Source organism: Meriones unguiculatus, chromosome 1 (genome assembly GCF_030254825.1).
Source record: "Meriones unguiculatus strain TT.TT164.6M chromosome 1, Bangor_MerUng_6.1, whole genome shotgun sequence".
NCBI lineage: Eukaryota > Metazoa > Chordata > Mammalia > Rodentia > Muridae > Meriones > Meriones unguiculatus.
This window is the reverse complement of record NC_083349.1, coordinates 137474128-137493129: the sequence shown is the minus strand read 5'-3', so window position 1 is coordinate 137493129 and position 19002 is coordinate 137474128. Positions and strand designations below refer to the sequence as shown.

The 19002-nt window shown below is 38.4% G+C and overlaps 1 pseudogene; it reads left to right on the top strand.

The window, feature by feature from the left end:
- The first annotated feature begins 14532 nt into the window (after positions 1–14532).
- Positions 14533–14961, top strand: LOC110543310 (large ribosomal subunit protein uL23-like; annotated as a pseudogene).
- The last annotated feature ends 4041 nt before the right edge of the window (positions 14962–19002 follow it).

The following is a 19002-nucleotide window of genomic DNA, read 5'->3' as shown; positions in this document are numbered from 1 at the left end:
ACTGAGGAACAGGAGACACATTGTGGACACCATGCTTCCCTACATTGTGGTCACCATGCCTCTCCACGGTATCTATATAACATGGTTGTGCTACCAAGATAGTGACACCATAGTAAGAAAGCTTACCTCACCAACGAGAAACTGTACCTTCTGCCTTGGAGGATGAAGCCGAACAGTACCAATCAGATTAAACCTGAGCTGGAATTTGGGGGACTATGTGCTAGAAAGTCTAAGTGCATTCCTCATTTAATCCTCTAAACATTCTGATCAAGTGAAGCTCTTTTCACAGACAGGGAAACAATTAAAAATGCTACAAGAGGAACTTGAGAAATGGCCCGGTGGTTAAGAGCACATACTGCCAAGCCAAAGATCCCAGTTCAGCCCTTAACACTCACAGGGTGGCTCCTGACTACCCATGACTACAATTCCAGGATACCCAAAGCACATCCAGGCCTACCTCCCACGTGCACACAGTGAACATAAACTCATAAGGTCTCACACACACACACACACACACACACACACATGAGGTAAATCTTTTTTCAAATTGTATATAAGGAACTACTTATATACTCCACAGTAGAGAAAGTCTGCAAACACTCTCTGTTGTGGCCCAGTTAATGCCTACACAACTCACACTCAAGACTGCATATCGTAACCACAACACTGTAAGTACTAAGGTTGCTAATCATGTAATTCCAAAATAGGGAGGTCACCCTGGTTTAAGAAGAAGCATCCAACATGATCACCAAAGTCCTTAAGGAGAAGGAGAGGCAGAGGGTCAGAGAATGATCTGAGGATGCTAGGATGCCATTATTGAAGATGGAAGAACAGGAGTCAAAGAACGCTGTCAGGCACTAGGAATTATAAAAGATAAGTTAGACAGTCCCCTCACGGGGCAGATGGGCCTCAGCTTGGTTAACCTAATATGAGCACAGTGGTCCCCATGCTGTAGCTCTGGGGCTTCCGAAAGGACCATAGCTGTGCTCACACCCTTACTTTAGCTCAGTGGTCCCATGTTGTACTTCTAGCACTTATCAGATGATAAATACATGTGTTGCTTTGTTTTAATTTTTATTTTTTTCTTCAGAATTTATTCATTCTACATCCTGATTGAAGCCCCCTCCCTCAACTCTCCTCAGTCACACCCTTCCTCCCTGTTGCCCCAATCCTCTTCCTCTAGTCCACTATAGCCATCTGCCCATAGCTTGTTAAGTCTCATCAGGACTGCCTGGATCCTCTTCCTCTGTGGCCTGGCAAGATCACATCTTGAGGGGCGAGTGATCAGAGAGCAGTCAACTGAGTTCATGATAGAAACAGCTCCTGATCCCCTCACTCAGAGATCCACATGGAGACTGAGCTGCCAATCAGCTACATCTGAGCAGGGGGTCTAGGTCCTCTGCATGCATGGTCTTTGGTTGGTGCATCAGTCTCTGCAGAACGCCCCAGACTCAGATCTTTAAGCTTTGTTGGTTTCCTTGTGGGGCTCTTGTCTCCTTCATGCCACTTTATCCCCACCCCTCTCTTCTTCTCTCACAGCACAAACTTTGGCTGTGCCCAAAGTTTGGCTGTGAGTCTCAGCATCTGCTTCGATCCCCTGTTGGGTGGAGCCTTTCAGAGGACCCTCTATAGAAGGGCTCTTATCCTTTTTCCCCTCTTCCACCACTTCTGGTGTCTATCTTGTTTGCCATCTGAATGAGATTTAAGCATCCTACCTAGGGTCCTCCTTAATGTTTAGTTTCTTTAGGTCTGTAGATGGCTATCCTATGTTATTAGGCTGATATCCGCTTATACGTGAGTGTATATCAAGCCTGCCTTTCTGTTTCTGGGTTACCTCACTCAGCATAATCTCTTCTAGTTCCATTGATTTGCCTGAAAATTTCATGATGTCCTTATATTTAATAGCTGAGTAGTATTCCATTGTGTACCGCAATTTCAATACACGTGTTTTTAAGCCATTAACTTCGGGATGGTTAGTTACACAAGAAGATGTCACTTGTTTGTTACCTGAACCAGGTGACAAGTTTCACATTAGCAGTCATTCCATGTTGCTGTCATGTGCCTCTGGCATGGGGTGGTAAGACAGGGGGATAACTTCTCCCTTGGAATTCCTGCTGAGAACTTACCATCGCTCTCTAACTAGAAGATAAATCCTAACAGGATAAATCCTACAGACATTCTTCCAAACCTCCAAAGGTTGGAACAGAAAAAGACTCGAGATGGCCAAATGCAAAGCTATCCCCACCACTGGAACTCTGAACAGAAATAGGATGCCGATGTAAAAACTGTTGAAATACAAAATCTGCTATTGAATGGTAGCACTATAGCAAAGTTAATTTCTTATTTTTTTAATTTTTTGTTATAATACTGAGAAAAAAGCAAGTGAGCCTCTCTGTACTTTGTGTCTTTTCTAAAACCCACGTTTTTTCCTAAAATGAAATTTTTATTTTAAAAACAAATAAAACAAAGGTTATGCATAAGTGTCTGTGTATTTACACATGCACATGCACACATGAATTCAGGGATCCACAGAGGGTAGAAAAGTGTGCAATACCTCCAAGAGGTGGAGCTACAGACAGCTTGTGAACTGGTTCCCAGGGTGTTGGGAATTAATCTTAACTCCTCTACTAGCACAGCATATGCTTTTAACTAATCAGCCATATCTCAGCATATCACACACAGGCACACACACACACACACACACACACACACACACACACACACACACTGAGATCATCCTAAAGATGATACATAGTCTTATGTTTCATTTCATGTATGATACTCTGACATATCACACTCAGACTCATCTTCCCTGATCTACAAGCATTACCGTTTAATTAAGGTGGCAATTTCTTGGCCAAAAGAAAAGGTTTAAAATTTTGACTTAAAATTGTGAAATGGAGGGCTGTTTGTTTTTATGCTAGAAGTTTGTGAAGTAAAAATGTCTCTATAACCATCCATTTTGTTTCGATTGTTGTTCACATCTTTGGTAACTTGTGTTTGGCAGACTTGTTCTAAAAGTGGAACGCATTACAGTCAATTCTGTAGTTGATGCTCTTAAAGTGTGCATGTCCAGAGGTGAGACGTGGAATTTTATTCTCAGATTTAATTAGATAATAATGGCCAGAAGTAATAAGTATAATAACAGAGAGTCCTGTGACCCAAGTACTGTTCCAAGACTTCCACGAGTACATGCCTCCTCTGAACATCAAATCTTCTTGTTCATGGACCCCTTTCCAATTAAGGCAGACACACAGGAAAGTGAAACACACTGGCTGCTTCATGGCAAATAAGTGTCAGAAGCAGATTTCAAAACTCACCAGCCTGATTTCAGGATTATGTTCCTGATTGTGTCTGTGAAAGCATTTGCCTGAAATACGCCTCTGCATATTTTTACAATAATGATGAGTTAATAGACAGTACAAATTAGAATTTCACCTCCATTCAACTTCACAGCCATTCTTATGAACTAGAGTCTCACAGGTCCAGACCCACAGGCTAGGTGCTTTGGGATATTTATGAGGCTGTGATAATGGGTAGTTATCCAGAGAGGAGGCAAGGCTGGTGAGGGACAGAAACTGGCTATAGTATGGTCAAATCAAGGCCTCTGTCATCCTGCAGTAGCTCTGGAGATGGATGTCCTGCAGAAGTTCACAAACTGGAGTAAATGGCACAGGTTTATGAAGTTTGAAGGTCCGCTACCCAGCTACAATCAGGATGTCAAATGTGTCCTAAGAAATAGCATACGTTACTTATTAAGGTGGAAATGAACTGATGATAAACGTTTACTTTAGTGGTACAGATTCTTTATGTTAAGGGGGGAAACCTACCTGTGATACACAGACAACCAAACAGGGAATTGCCATTGCTCTCAGAAAGCAACCATTACGCTCCAGACCCTGACTGTTTCTGCAGGTGCCTTATACATGAGTCCTCCAATACAGAGAAATCAAGCTGACACTTCTCTGAAAGCCTCACCTATATTAGCTAGCTTTCATGGTGCTGGATGGTGCTCAAATAACAGAAAGATTTAACTACAATGTACATTATCGCTATTAAAATATTAGGCATTGAATTGTTTTCAGAGTTTACACGCAAAACTGTGGAAGTGTAGCAATACACCCTGAGAAGCATCGGTACTATAACAATAGAACTCCCACACCAGCAATATTCAAGTTTCTGGTAAATTAGGCTTTCTCAACTAGAACTCACATATGTGTAATTAACTCCGCTCTGAGAGGGCAAGTGAATAAAATCCTGTGTGCAAACATATTTGTGAAAATTGATATGCTGATATAGTTTTACATACTTACTTTAGCTCAAATAATTGAATGGCTAATTTGAAAATCATGAATAACCATCTTAAAAATATTCCACTTTATTTGGCTAATTTAACAGCAATTGAATGAACTGTTAACATTTATTTTCTTCTAAATTGCAGAACTTGTCTAGCAGAACCTTTGAAAGGCTCTAATTTCAAATGTATCAAAGAGTGAATCTTGCTCTTTCCATTCTGTATTTAACAAATGTGAGCTAAACAAGCAAATCTGGAAAGCAGTAAATCCAACAGGACCAGAGAGGACTGCAACCAGAGAGCTAGAAGCAGTATGAGGGCAGAAGGGGGTGGGGAGAACGGGGGCGGGAGTGGCCGTTTAAGGCTCAGCGGAAGCAGGGGTACCACCAGAAAGGTGTAGCAGGCACACCGCTAGACAAGGAGAGGACTTCAGAGACATTGTGTCCCACTTTCCCTACAGCCTCTCTTTCATTTTGCTCTTAACGTGAAGATGAGAGACTGTCAAATGTCCTTCTGAAATTAAGTATAATATTTCTATGGTCCAGTACTTTTTTCTAGATTTTCTAATCCAGTAAACATTTGCCAAAAACAGGCTATGAGTCTGGTCTGGCAGAAGTTCCCAGCCAATTCATGCTATAATCCCTGTTTCCTTAGACTCCTGGAGTGTCAGTTCATCAGCCAGTAGAGATACCACAAGGATCGACATTCTGCTTATACGTCAGAGCTAGAGCACCGAAGTTTCCTCTTCTTAGGCAATTGCTAGATTCTGGTGCTTGAAACAATGTCAGAAATGGTTTCACAAAGGTCATTCAGAGGGGTAAAAAGTACTTAGATACATTCTTTGTGTTTTCACTCATGGTAATAATAAAGATTACTCTCCCCATTGAAAAGTTGTTTGGGAAGTTGTAGTCTACCCCCTGAGAAGCAGTCAAGCAAATGCTCTTGGGCTCCAGCTAGCGCTTGCTCCTGCTTCTCTCTTCCTGTCCCCTTGGAATGAAAGTCATCAAGTAGGTAGCATGCCCATGGCACAAACATAAGATGCTCAGTCACTGTACATACTACAGGGAAACAAGTTTTCATTTGGTTATTACGTACTACAAACATGCAAGCACAGAGACAAAACAAATGATAGAAAAAAACTGAGCCTGTTTTATTTATGCTCTTCTCAATAATATCACAAAACTCACTCTTGTTCACTGGAAGACACATTAAATAAAAAAATATTTTATTCATATTTCAAATGAAAGTGAAAGGCCAGAAGCATCTTTGCTTATTGTGATTATAAGTAAAATAAGTCAGGACCTAAACCACAAACACCTAATTTTTTTTTCTCAAATGAAGAGCTAAATTAAAAAACAGAAGTCATGACAATTGATGAAGGACTATTTGGGAAGAGAAACAAGATGAGGGGCAATGAATTTCCTGGTAGAAGGTGATTATGATCAAAGTACATTACATGCAGATGTAAAAATGTCATTATAAAAACATTTTGTACAATAGGTCTGTACTAATTTAAAAAGTACATTCCAAAAATATATCAGACAAGAAAGTAGGAAGGGAGAAAGGGGGGACTATTTCTGAAGAAAACGGGGAGGGCCTGGGCAGACACAGACAGGACAATAGATGGTGACAGGGATAGTTACATGCTATAAATACATGAAAATGTTGTGATACAACCTATTATTTGTACAGTGTGTGCTAATAAAAATAAATGTGAATCTTCAACCCCACAAAAATAATACACAAAAATTTGGGCTCTTTAAAAATTTAGAGCCTGGCATGCCCACTGTAATCCCAGCACTCAGGGAGGCAGAGACAGGCAGATCTCTATGAGTTTGAGGCCACCTTCCTCTACAAAACAAGTCCAGGCCAGCCAAGCATACACAGAGAAATCCTGTCTCCAAAAACCAAAAACAAAACAAAAAACAAAAACAAAAACAAAAAAAACACAAAAAAAGAAAGAAAAGAATTTAGTGATTCATGTTGTACAATAAATGTAGAGGAACAACTATTTACAGGGTGAAATCTACCACCACCCTCTCATTTTATAAGAAAAATCTTATAATACATTATTTTAAATGTCCAAATCACTGAAATAGAATATCAGCTGTAGGTCCAGAAACCCACAGGTGAAGCTGAAGCACTATTGTGCCAAGGGTGAGAAACTCATTGGCATGCAAATCTTTTGATAGAAAAAAAAAAAAAAACAAGAAGAAACAAAGATGGCTAGTTTGAGATTAATTTCCATCTCATTATTGCAAATGGGAAAAGGTAAGATCTCAGAGGAAGCCAGATAATGAGCCTGAAGATTATGAGATAATACATTTCTAGGTATATTATATAGATATTTATGTCTTAGGAAGTTAAATTCAGGGTACAGAAAGACTGGTTCTGGGAAAATGGCTGCTGAGTTTATTCCCCGTCTTGGTCTCTGTTCAACCCCTTGCCAAGGAGCTTAAAAAACAATTGTGCTGGCACATACCATAACAGACAGCACCGTTAGACACCCATTTTTGATAGACTGGAGGGAGACAGCTGTCATGAGGTTTGGGGCCAGATTCAGGTAACATTCTTTTTGTGGAACTGAGAAAGGATATCTCTGCTTTGTTTCATCTGAAAGAATGTGTATTTCTGGACCAATAAGATGGAGCCAGGGTAAGGGTCCTTGCTGCCCTTGAGGTGTATCCCATAAGGGAAGAAGAGAACAGATTATAGTAAGTTGTCCTCTGACTTCTGCACACACACACACACACACACACACACACACACACACACGAGGGAGGACACAAACATTTGAAAGACAGGTATGCATATTTTGAACCTTGTGTGCCACTCTAGACAAGAGGAACCATTTCACCTTACTATGCCTTAACATGGCATAAACTAAGAGTGTCTTCTGTCTAATCCTGTATGGAATACTCAGAGTTTTCCCAACCTGACCTACAGAAGGCTTCCCAGAATTGCCACACCCTTGGTGATCCCAAAGCCTATAGTGCGGAACTTAACTACTGTATGTATATCAAAATGCAAGAATAAATAACAACCCCTAAATATGATCAACAAGGGGAAAAGTTACCGTTCATGTAAATAGCAAAAGACTGAAGCATGGACTACATGAAGAATGATTACAATATAGTATAAAAGGTAAATTACACACCAAAAGTATTCTCAAAGCTTATGAGAAAACTATTTGTCCACAAGTCAGCAAAGAGATGTGTACAGGAATATATACTTAAGAAACATACAAAAAAATAAAAAACATACAAAAATATAAAAAGTTATTTAAAAAATTATTGTCATCTGAGTGGTGGTGGCACACGCCTTTAATCCCAGCACTCAGGAGGTAAAGGCAGGAGGATCTTTATGAGTTCAAGGCTAGCCTATTCTATACAGTGAGTTCCAGAACAGCTAAGGCTACACAGAGAAACCCTGTCTCAAAAAACAAAAAACAAAAACAAACGTATTGTTTTATGTAGTTGAACATTGAAATAAACTAAGAAAATGAAAACATGGATCCATGCAGGAAAACATTAGAATATTACACAAATGCATGGATCATCAATACATGATATTCATCTGTGGAGAGCTATAAGCACTTAAGGGCTGAGGAAGGAAGAACTTCATCTGTGGTGAGCAATAGGCACTGAAGGGCTGAGGAAGAAGAAGCAGTGCTCAACAGGAATGACCCCACGATAGCCTGCCACCCCATACATACACATAGACATTAAAGCAATATTAAATAAACTCAGCTCTGTGTGTGAATATATATGTACATATATGATAGATATGTGTATAAATATATAAATACATACATACATGCAGCAAAGATAATTAGAGTTCATGAACTTTAGAGGGAGTGGCAGGATACCAGAGGAACTGGAAAAAAGATAGGGTAGTGTGCAAATACTGCAAACACGAATTGATATGTTCAATTCTCAGAAAACGTAATAAACAACAGCATACATATGAAATGTATATATATATATACATTTAATATATTTAATATATATACACTTAATATATATATTAAACTGCAAAGGACGCTGTCATTTTTAAAGCTCCCTACGGACATTTTAAACTCTCATAAGAATAATAAACAGTAGACTGAGAATAATCAGTATATAATTGAGGAAATCAAATGACCAGACCATCTACTGTTACAAGTGACTTTTTTTAAATTATTTTTTATTTTTCTTTTTTATAGATTATTATTTTATTTATTTATTACAATTTATTCACTTTGTATCCCAGCTGTGGACCCCTCCCTCATCTCCTTGCAGTCCCACCCACCCTCCCTCTTCTCCCCCTACGCCCTTTCCCTAGTCCACTGATAGGGAAGGTCTTCTGCCCCTTCCCTCTGACCCTAGCCTATCAAGTCTCAGGACTGGCTGCATCCTCTTCCTCTGTGGCCTGGCAAAGCTGCACCCCTCAGGGGGATGTGATCAAATATGGTATACATTCACTTATAAGTGGATATTAGGCATATAATATAGGGTAAACATAGTAAAATCTATAGTCCTAAAGAAGTTTAACAACAAGGAGGATCCCAGGGCAGAGGCTGAAACCTCACTCAGAAAGGCAAACAGAAAAGACTTTGGAAATAGGAAAAGACAGGGAACAGGACAAGAGCCTTCCACAGGAAACCTCTGAAAGATTCTGCCCATCAGGGTATGAAAGGAGATACTGAGACTCATAGCCAAACTTTGGACAGAGTGCAGGAAATGTTACGGAAGACAGAAAGCTCTTACCCAGAGGGGACAGGAACTCTACACGGAGACCAACAGAGCCAAAAAACCTGGACTCAAGACAGCCTGCAGGGACTGATACTCCAACCAAGGACCATGCATGCAGAGGACCTAGACTGCCGGCTCAGTTTCCAAGTGGGCTCCCTAGTAAGGCGGGGGGGGGGGGGGGACAGAAGCTGTCTCTATCAGTGACTCTTTAATCATTTTTTTATAAAACAAATCAAAGGAGGTAAGAAATTACATAAAGGTATGAAATCAGATGTTTAATGGCTTTCTAAATTTCTGTATTCTTGAACTATACCACTTAATTTAATGCTAATTATGGACTTCATTTTTAACTCTGTAATAATTCTTTTCCTCTATCACATCTATTTCCCCTGCCTGCCCCATCTGTAAGACTCTTTCTCCTTCTGTAGTCCCCTTTCACATTGCATAACTTATAACCACATGACCTGCAGCAGACATAAGCACACATAAAAAAAATCAGAGATCCAAATATGAAAGAACTTAAGGTTCTTCATATGGAAAACACAGTCTGGGTTACCTTACTTAATTTAGATCCACATATTCTCCTGTAAATTTTATAATTTTATTTTTTATATAGTTAAACAAAATTTCATTGCTACCATGTTTTAATTTTCTTTTGATGAACATTTAGGCTGGTTCCAACTTGTTTTTAATAAAATATAGGGAAGATATAACTTATAAGATGTACAAATAAATAAAGTGAGAAGAAGCACATTTTTGTTTTTTAATTATATCATTGGTTTTGAAAAAGTAAATTCAGAAGAATCACTTTAAAGATTTAAACTTGATAACATAGCCAAAACTGTGGCTTCTCCTTATAATTCCATTAGACCAGTGGTTATCAATGATCCTTCCACAGGAGTCTCGTAAGCATCAGAAAACTCAGATATTTATATTATATTTCATAACCATAGGAAAATTACAGTTATGAAGCAGCAATGAAAATAATTTTATGGTCGGGGGTCACCATAAAATAAGGGTTTCAGCATTAGGAAGGATGAGAACCACTGCGTTAGATAGTCAGAAATCACTGATAGGCAGCTGGGCATGGTGGCACATGCCTATAATCCCAGCACTCAGGGAGGCAGACGCAGGGGGATCTCTGCCAATTCGAGAAGACTGGTAGAGAAGACTGTTCCTTTGGCAAAGCCAAGGCGCATGCAAATAGAGAGTCTAATTTCCATGAGCTCTTAACAGACCTTGCAAGGACAGAATTAAGGGAAGAACACTTACAAATTTTAAGTGTTTAGAAATTTAAAGGAGGTCGACCCACGTAGTTATTAACTGAAATATTAATTGCAATCTGTCAAAGTCTATGTAGCTGTAGTCACACAAGATGTATGTCTTGAAGTGGGCCTTTTAAAGTGTAGAGTCAAATAAGTAAACAATTTTTTCTGAGAAGACTGTTTACTCTAGGGATAAAGCTACATGGAAAAGAATTTATTTCAATGAGTGAAATTCCTGGAAAACAATATAATTATTTTTAATGTCATTATCATGGTCAAAAATTTCCTGGAATAAAAATGTTTATTAATTAACATTGTAAAAATAGTAAAGTTTCCTCAATGTACAATGACATTTCTTTTGTAAATTTATTATTATTATTATTGTTTATTACAATTTGTTCACCTTGTAGCCCAGTCATAGCCCCCCGCCTCATCTTCCCATTGTCCCTCCCTCCTTTCCTCTTCTTCCCCTATGTCCTGACATTTATAACTCAGTCTATGATGGTTAAATGATTTCACATCTCATAACCAAAATTGTAAAATCCATAAGATCAAATGCTATGAGATAAAAAATTCATGTATATTCTTAACATTTGATGCAAAAGTAGTTCTAGAACTGAAGAGTAAACAAGATACTTTCTTTTCTTGTTGTTATTTGGTTTTGCATAATTTCACTCAAAATTCTTAGGCAAATCTGTGGAAGAAGTACTAACGCATGATTTTATATTGGTTATAGGCAAGTGTATTTGAAAAATTATTTTAAACGTTTTATAAAAGGTGGACAATTCATTGTTCAGTATGCCAAAAATTCTTATAAACCTTTATTCAAGCCATATTTAAAACTCAGGAAAAGGGCTTGGGGCCGGCATGCAGCTTAGTGATGGAGTGTTTGCACATAATGAAGGAAGCTCTGGGTTCGGTCCCAGCTCCCTCCACTGTGCCCCAAAGCATAAAGAGCTAAGCTAGCAAACAAATGATAATTACTTAGAAAGCAGTTTTACATAGAAGGTATTCCAAAACAAATCATGTAGATTGCTTCCTCAAAATGTGTGCTAACAAATCCTACATAAAACAAAACTAAATAAAAAGAAGACAGTTATTTTTAAAAAGGAAAAAAGTTGAGGAAATAAGGTTTGCTTTAGGACAGGCTTTTAGTAGTTGGGGATTTCTAAAACCAAATGACACAGAAAGTACACATTTGACTACTTTAAAAAACTTACTTGTACAGAGACATAATCATAAAGTTAAAGACAAGGCATAGACTTGAGAAATTGTTACAAAATGAAAAGCAAAAGTTTAACATTCACATAATAAGATGAAAACAGGACCAAACACGCAACACAAAATCTAAGACAAAGTATGAGGGAAAATTTCACAAGGCAGAAATGACAAATGGAAACCAACTTTGCAGGTATAAAATTTGCATAGACAAAAAGAATACAACCTTAGAAGCCTGCTTTTTGTTTGTTTGTTTTTGTTTTGTTTTTCTAATGAGAGACAGAAAGGGATTGGAGAGGAGAGGAGGCAGAGAGGCATTTGGAAAAGTAGAGGGAGGGAAACTGTAATCAGGATATATTATATGATAAAAGAATAGAAAGTAAAATAAAGTTCCTATTAGGACCAGGAATAAAACATCACAAGAGGAAAAGATTCATTCTACTACTGGTGTCTGGAAAAACTTGTATTTAAAAGGTGATATTTTGTCTCACAGTAGACTATCTAAATTTATTATTATAGCAACTATGATCATATGTGGTTTCTCTTAATCTAAAATCTGGAAAAACATTGCATTTGTCACTGATATGTTGATGGATTCCATATTAAGAGAATACATGATTATATTTGATAGTTTGGTTTCCTTTTTGTTGTGTTTAGAAGCTGTCCTCCTTCAAACCCACCGTTTGGATAATGAGCTTTATGCTGAGGATAAAATCAACCCAGGTGATGGTAAGATTTAAATACTTTTTAATATTTATAAATATTGAACATATTGCAAAATTTTTAATTACTAAAGCCTTGAAAAGATTTAAATTTTACAACCATAGAAATCTTTTTAGTAAACTTCTAGAGAAATATTGTACTCTGAAACTAAATTTTTCCACATTGTAAAAATTTATAAACTTTTATAATCAAAGGATTCCAAGTTTGTTAACCCATAAACTTTCATAATCAAAAAAGGAGACACACCCAATAAATTATGCATGAAAGCAGTCCCTCACATTCTGCAAGTATGATTATAAATTATGACTTTTGGACACCTACAAAAAAAATAGACTTTAAACCAGCAAATCTCCTTCTGAGAATTTATCTTATACATAAATATAAAAGAGAGTATGTGGCTTTTAGTTATATTTTGAACAATAATTTCAGTTGTTTATGTCATTCTTACACTTACAGTTTTACTAGTAGTTTTAATTTTAAAATGATATTATATACTTAGGACTTTGTATGCTAATTTTAAAAATTTAGTATTCTTTGTTAAGTTTATTCACTCTGCAGCCTACGGTGTTTTGAATGTAAACACAATTGAAATATTTTATAAAACTATAGAAACTAAGATAGTCATCAAATAATAAACAGTCATGATTACTTTGATTCTTAGATTATAGAATCTCTAGATTATAAAAATAATATTAAAAGTTAGGGGACAATAGGAAACAGTCTCATATGTTGTTTAACCTTATATGTATTCAAATTGTAGCATTAGTAACTAAAGCCAAGAGGGTAGGGAGTATTGTTTCTTATGTATGGCTACTTGACAGTAATTGAATAGCTTCTCATCTCGGCTTCTATTCGCCTTCTGTTATGGTGATTGTCGTATTTCACTTCAAGATTAAGAAATCAAAACAAGGGAGAAGTGTAACTGTCCTGTGAGGAAAGAAGATACTCTAAAGAGCCTCTTATGCCACTGCATGGTTATTTCAAGTGAGGAGCTTCCCATCCTCGGAAGCATTTGAACACTTCATCCCCAGGATGTGGTTATTTGGGGAGGTGTAGGCGGTATTGCCTTGCTGGAAGAAGTGTGTCACTGGAGCCAATGCTGAGGCTTTTATTGCCACTGCGTTCCTCCTCCTTGCTGGACCCTCAGAGTTGTGCTCCAACCTGCTGTGAGCTGCCATGCCTCCCTGCCATGACAAACTCACTCTTCTGGAACCAAAAGTCCAGATAAGCTCTTCCTTACAGAAGTCACCTTTAGTGACAGTGTTTTAAGTAACTGATATAATCTCCTTTTGTCTATCAGACTTTTGAAAACGTATACTCAAGGAAGTGGGAATTTTCCAGGAATCTCATTCTGGGAGCAAAAAAAGGATATAGAAACTGAGTGGCCCTTACTCCTGAATATTAAAGCCATTTCTGAGTGACTCCGAATGTGGTTTTCACCTTTTTGAGATATTATTGCTGATAACTATCTCATTGATGCTAGTTTTATCTTCTGATCAGGACCACCTTTCCAGTGATGGGGAGCTTGTGTTTCTTTATTTTGTCTCTCCAGTCACACAATGCTTTCACAATAATAAATAAATTAGTTTATTAGCTAAATACCGTGAGCCATAACAATGAATCAGCTTATAAAAATAAATGGATAGCCATGATTAAGTTTAATTGCCAACTGGTTTCATATTTTCATAAAAATGCATCTCTAATAATTATCTGATAAGCAAGAGAGCTCACTTTCACATGATCACACATCACCACCATTAATTGGAAAGTCACACATGGGTATTATATTTTGTAACCCAGTGTCTGAAATTCACTTGGTCTATATCATGAGTGGTTAAAGAGGCACAACAGCAGGCTCTTCATAAAATCTGATGCTTAAAACTTGAACATTGTGATTCAGTTGTAATAAAACAAACAAACAAAAGCACACATCATGAGAAAGAGATGAAGTCTGACAACTGCTGGAAAGAAGAAATTGTTTATTTAAGGTACATTTTGTAAGTATTTCCTATATTTTTATATTTCTTGGGGAAATTGGCTATCAGCATTTGTGGTGGTGGTGATTTGGGAACTTAAATGGATATCTGATCATGAATGTTATGGAAAGTTCTGAGGATCCTTACACATATTCATGCCTCTGAGAACAGGTGTTTCTTTCTCATATTTTTTTCTTTCTTTAAACATTTAAAATTTGAGATCTTTTTACACATCTCCATAATGCTAGCTCACTTCTATAATGGTCTGTTTGAAATGGTAACAATTTTTGTATTTTATGACAATGAAAAAAATTCTAGCCAAGATGGCGCTGAAAGCAGAGAAGGCAGATCTTGCCCCTCCCAAAGCCGAAGCCAAGGTGTAAATACCTTGGAAGGCAAGAAAGCAGTGGGAAAAGGTGTTCACAGCAGCAACGACACCCACCTTCAGGCAGCCCAAGACCCTGAGGCTCGGAGGCAGCCCAAATATCCTCAAAAGAGCGCATCCAGGAGAAACAGACTTGATCACCATGGCATCATCAAAATCCTCGAGACCCCTGAGTCAGTCATGAAGAAAACAGAAGGCAACACGTTTGTGTTCATGGTGCATGTCATTAAGGCCAGCAAGTATCAGACTAGAGGCTGTGGAGAAGCTCTGTGGCATACACGTGGCCAAAGCCAACACGCTGCATAGGCCTAACGGAGAGAAGAAGCCTATGATGTTCAGCTGGCTCCTGATTAGGATGGCCGGTTAGGATTAGCTGGCTCCACATGTGTCCTGCCCTCACCACCCCCCAAAATGGGTTCTTCTAAACTGAGACCAGCTGGCTAGTTCTAAATATACACTAGTTTCCATCTTCGAGACAGGGTTTCTCTGTGTATCCTTGGCTGTCCTGGACTCACTTTGTAGACCAGGCTGGCCTCCAACTCACAGAGATCCACCTGCCTCTGCCTTTCTGAGTTTACAGGTTTACAGGGATTACAGGTGAGTGTCACCATGCCTGGCTAATATACACTTTTTTTTTTCACTATTAAAAAAAAAAAAAAAACTTTGGGGATGCAAAACTGGATATCCAGAATTATAAGGAGAATAAGTAATATATATTTAGTTTGAAAAAAAAATTACTTTGAATTTTTAAAAGAAGAAAAAAAATCAATTAGTAAAATAAATACTTCAAAAAGAATGTTAAGTTAAAACTAATTCTGCTGTTTATTTACAAGGGTGTTTCCAGTTTTTCTCATCAGTTTCTGAACTTTTCTAAATTAGCTATGTTTGGATTATTGATACGATTAAGTTTCATGAATGTGACTTGCATCGGATTTAATGGTTGACAAATTGTGGAAGATGCATATGATCATTTAAAAGCAAGCACAAACTACAAACTAAAAATAGGCATGAAAGCACTGGGAATAAAGTTTCACCGCACTGTGCAGAGAACCCCACATTGGGTTATAAAGAACAGGTAGGGAAAGCCCGTGGTTTTATGGGACTCTGTGAGGAGAAGCATCTACAAATTTATCAAACATCAATATTACTGTAAAACCAGTGTTCCTAATGAAGGTGTTAGAATGAAAGTGTGACTGTTGAGCGGGTATTAAATGGGCTAACAACGCAAACCCCGCTATTGGAGCACTTGGCCAGTGTTCACCAACCTCTGAGTGTGAGCTCCGACATAGAAGCTGTGTGTGGTGACACAAGTGTGCAATCTCAACAACCTCAAAATAAAATGAGGAGGATCAAAAGTTCAAAGCTATCCACAGAAGTATAAGGAGTTCAAGGCCGGCTGGGCTACAGGACAGCCTGCCATAAGTAGAGAAATATTAAAATCAGGCTTTCTCCATTTCCCCAGAAAAACTCCTCTTTCCTAATTGTCTTCTTTATGAAAGTTTACACCATGAATATTGTGTGAGCCATTTTTAGTTACAAATGTTATTGCTAAGCATTTATTACATGTTCTTCCCCAAACTGGGATTACTTGTTCATGGGGCACAAACATCCCTTCGTGTTCATCCACCTTTTAACTGAAAATACTTTTAACATTTTGATTCACTTAATAGCTACTTTATTATATTTTACAGAAAATTATTAAAAATTATTTTCTCAAGCTTGAAGCACAACTAAGCAGAGGAGGCCTTGCTTAAAATACATAATAAATATAACCACTTCAAATAACTATTCTACTTGTAATCTCTTTTTAATTATATGTAATTAATTTCATAAAAGTAGTCCCACATGATTCCTGGAAGGTGAAAATTTATCTGTCCTAGTCACCTTTTAATAATTAGAACCTGAAAATGAATGAGGCCCTTTTCTCTGAAATTAAAGAGCAGCTCCATCTATGCCAACTAATTGATCGAAATATGAGGAGGGCAGAAGTAAGACCCAATTAACACGCAGCGGTGGCCCTAACTTAAGGATAACAGCAGTTAGAAGCCTCTGAAACGGGCTTCTTCAGGGTTGTTCCTCTTGTGCTTTCAGTGACCACGATCTCTTTCTTCCCAAACCACACACACTTTGTTCTGAACGTGACAAGACTTGGGTTCAGAGCTGGTTAAGCTGTGTAGATCGACTCAGGACTTCCACACTCATGCTGTGTCACACACACACACACACACACACACACACACACACACCGAGAGAAAGAGAGGCAAAAAAAACCCCTGTTGGTACAGATAGATGTCAGCCATGTTCACTCACAATGGGATAATCATCCTCTAAGTTCCCATCATTGTTGAGAAGTTGTTCAAACAATAAAACCTAGAACCCAAATGACCAAAAGAGACTTTTGAAAAGATGGCCTTCATATAAGAATAAGGAAAAAGCATCAGTTTCCCTGATCCGCCAAATTTGCAGCGGAGGCTTTCCCAACTCCATGGAGTATCTGGGTATCTCTGTCACCTGGTGAGAATTGTGACATTGTTAAAATTAATTTAATTTAATAGTACTGTACGGGCATGTGTATAAATAAATTTATGGATTTGTATGTGGGAGAAACACATTCTGCTTGTCTACTACCAAATGTAGATTTTATTGCACAGTGTAACCCAACCTTCCTGACAGCACCTTGGTGAGAAGAATAGATGGGGACAGTGTGCTCTGCTTGATCAGCCAACGTGCAGAAACAGTCAGTGAACTGTTCACCTTGACATTAACACAGATTAAATTAATGAAAAAAAAAACTAACATAAACAAACAAGGAAAGTTTCAAAACGAAACAAAAACATGAAAAGCCTTGGAGTATGTCTGAGTGTGCCACTGAGATCACAAGCATGTTCTTGTCACCTGATGTGCCTGGTTAATCGATTACTTCCTTTGAATCTTTGCACATGGCTTAGGGAGTCTTGTGTATAGTTTGGAGTCCCTGACTTTCACAAGTGTCAAATACATCAAAACGTGAATGAAATCTGAAAGCAAAATCTTTTTTTTTTTTATTTCAATGCAGTTTATTCAGAAACCTTGAACAATCCTCGGACCCTGGGGAAAGCCAGCCCACAGCTTAAATAGCCTCTGGGTAGCCAACCCAGGCGTGCCACGGGGGCAATGCAGATAGGTCCACATACATGGAAGCAAGCTAGATCCTCAGCCTTAGCCAAATGTGGAATTGTTCGTGACAGAGAGCACTCACCATCGGGAAGGTGGAAGGCGGAAACCAGCTCCATCTTTAAGGCACAGCATTCCGCAGCTCTCTACAGTTCCCCCTTTTTGTTTTAGATGCATCAGGCAAGAGTAGAGGTCTGATCTCTGATATTAGAAATAAATTGGGACTTTGTACTGATGTTCATTTAGGTGTCATCCACCCAAAGAGCATCAGACCCGTCTGATACCTTTTTCTCAGAGGCGGGACCTGGGGCATCAACCCGCATGCAATCAGACATGCTCTTCTCTGGGTCCAAAGCGGCTGACCCTGAGTGCAGTGCTTAGCCTTGCATCCTGAGCGTAACATGAAAGCAAAATCTTAATGTGTTCTCCCACAAAGGGTCAGAGGCCGTCCCAGTCAACAGTGTGGAACTTGGGTATGTGAAAACCACAGCAACGTAGAGCAGTGTACATGAGAGGTTGAGAAGTCTCTTATTTTAATGTAAAATAATTGTGGTCCAAAACCCATATCGATTTTAATGTGAAGGCTGCCTAGAGAAATGTCAGAGGCCTTCAGTTCTGAAATCCCATGGAAGAAAGCTCACATACTAAGGAAATGGTAAAAGTTAAGTCTTCAGATGACTAAGAATCACATAAATTGCAACATGAATTTTGAACACTAACAATACCGTCAGCACAGGTAGAATGGTGTTAACACATTCCACAGTGAAGGCTTATTTCTAAAATAACCTATATGCTGTTTATAGCAACAAGGAGATGCCGTACTTCATGAAGGTGATTATCAAAATACCAAGACTTCATTTGGGGTTCCAGAAGCAAAACAGACCTCATTATCAGCAGGTACTTCAATGGGCTGTGACTGTATCCATTTTTATTCTATTTGCAATTAGGTAAAGCACAGATTTACAGCCTGGCTATGCCCTGGGCTGCTAAAGGAGGGAATTCGGAGAACACAGTTGGCTTCTGTTTATTTTTGTTTTGTTTTGTTTTTAGTAACGCTTTTCCTTAACTCATCCCATAGTTCCTAATCTGACATACCATCTTCTCTACCTCCCAGTGACCCCAACACTCCAATCCTTGTCTCATATTACATCTTCACACTCCAAAAGACCGAAGGAACTATTTCTGGTGGCCTTATCTATCCGGTCCATCCAGAGTTTGTGTGCCTCGTCACAAGCTCCTGAAATTGGAGAACTCA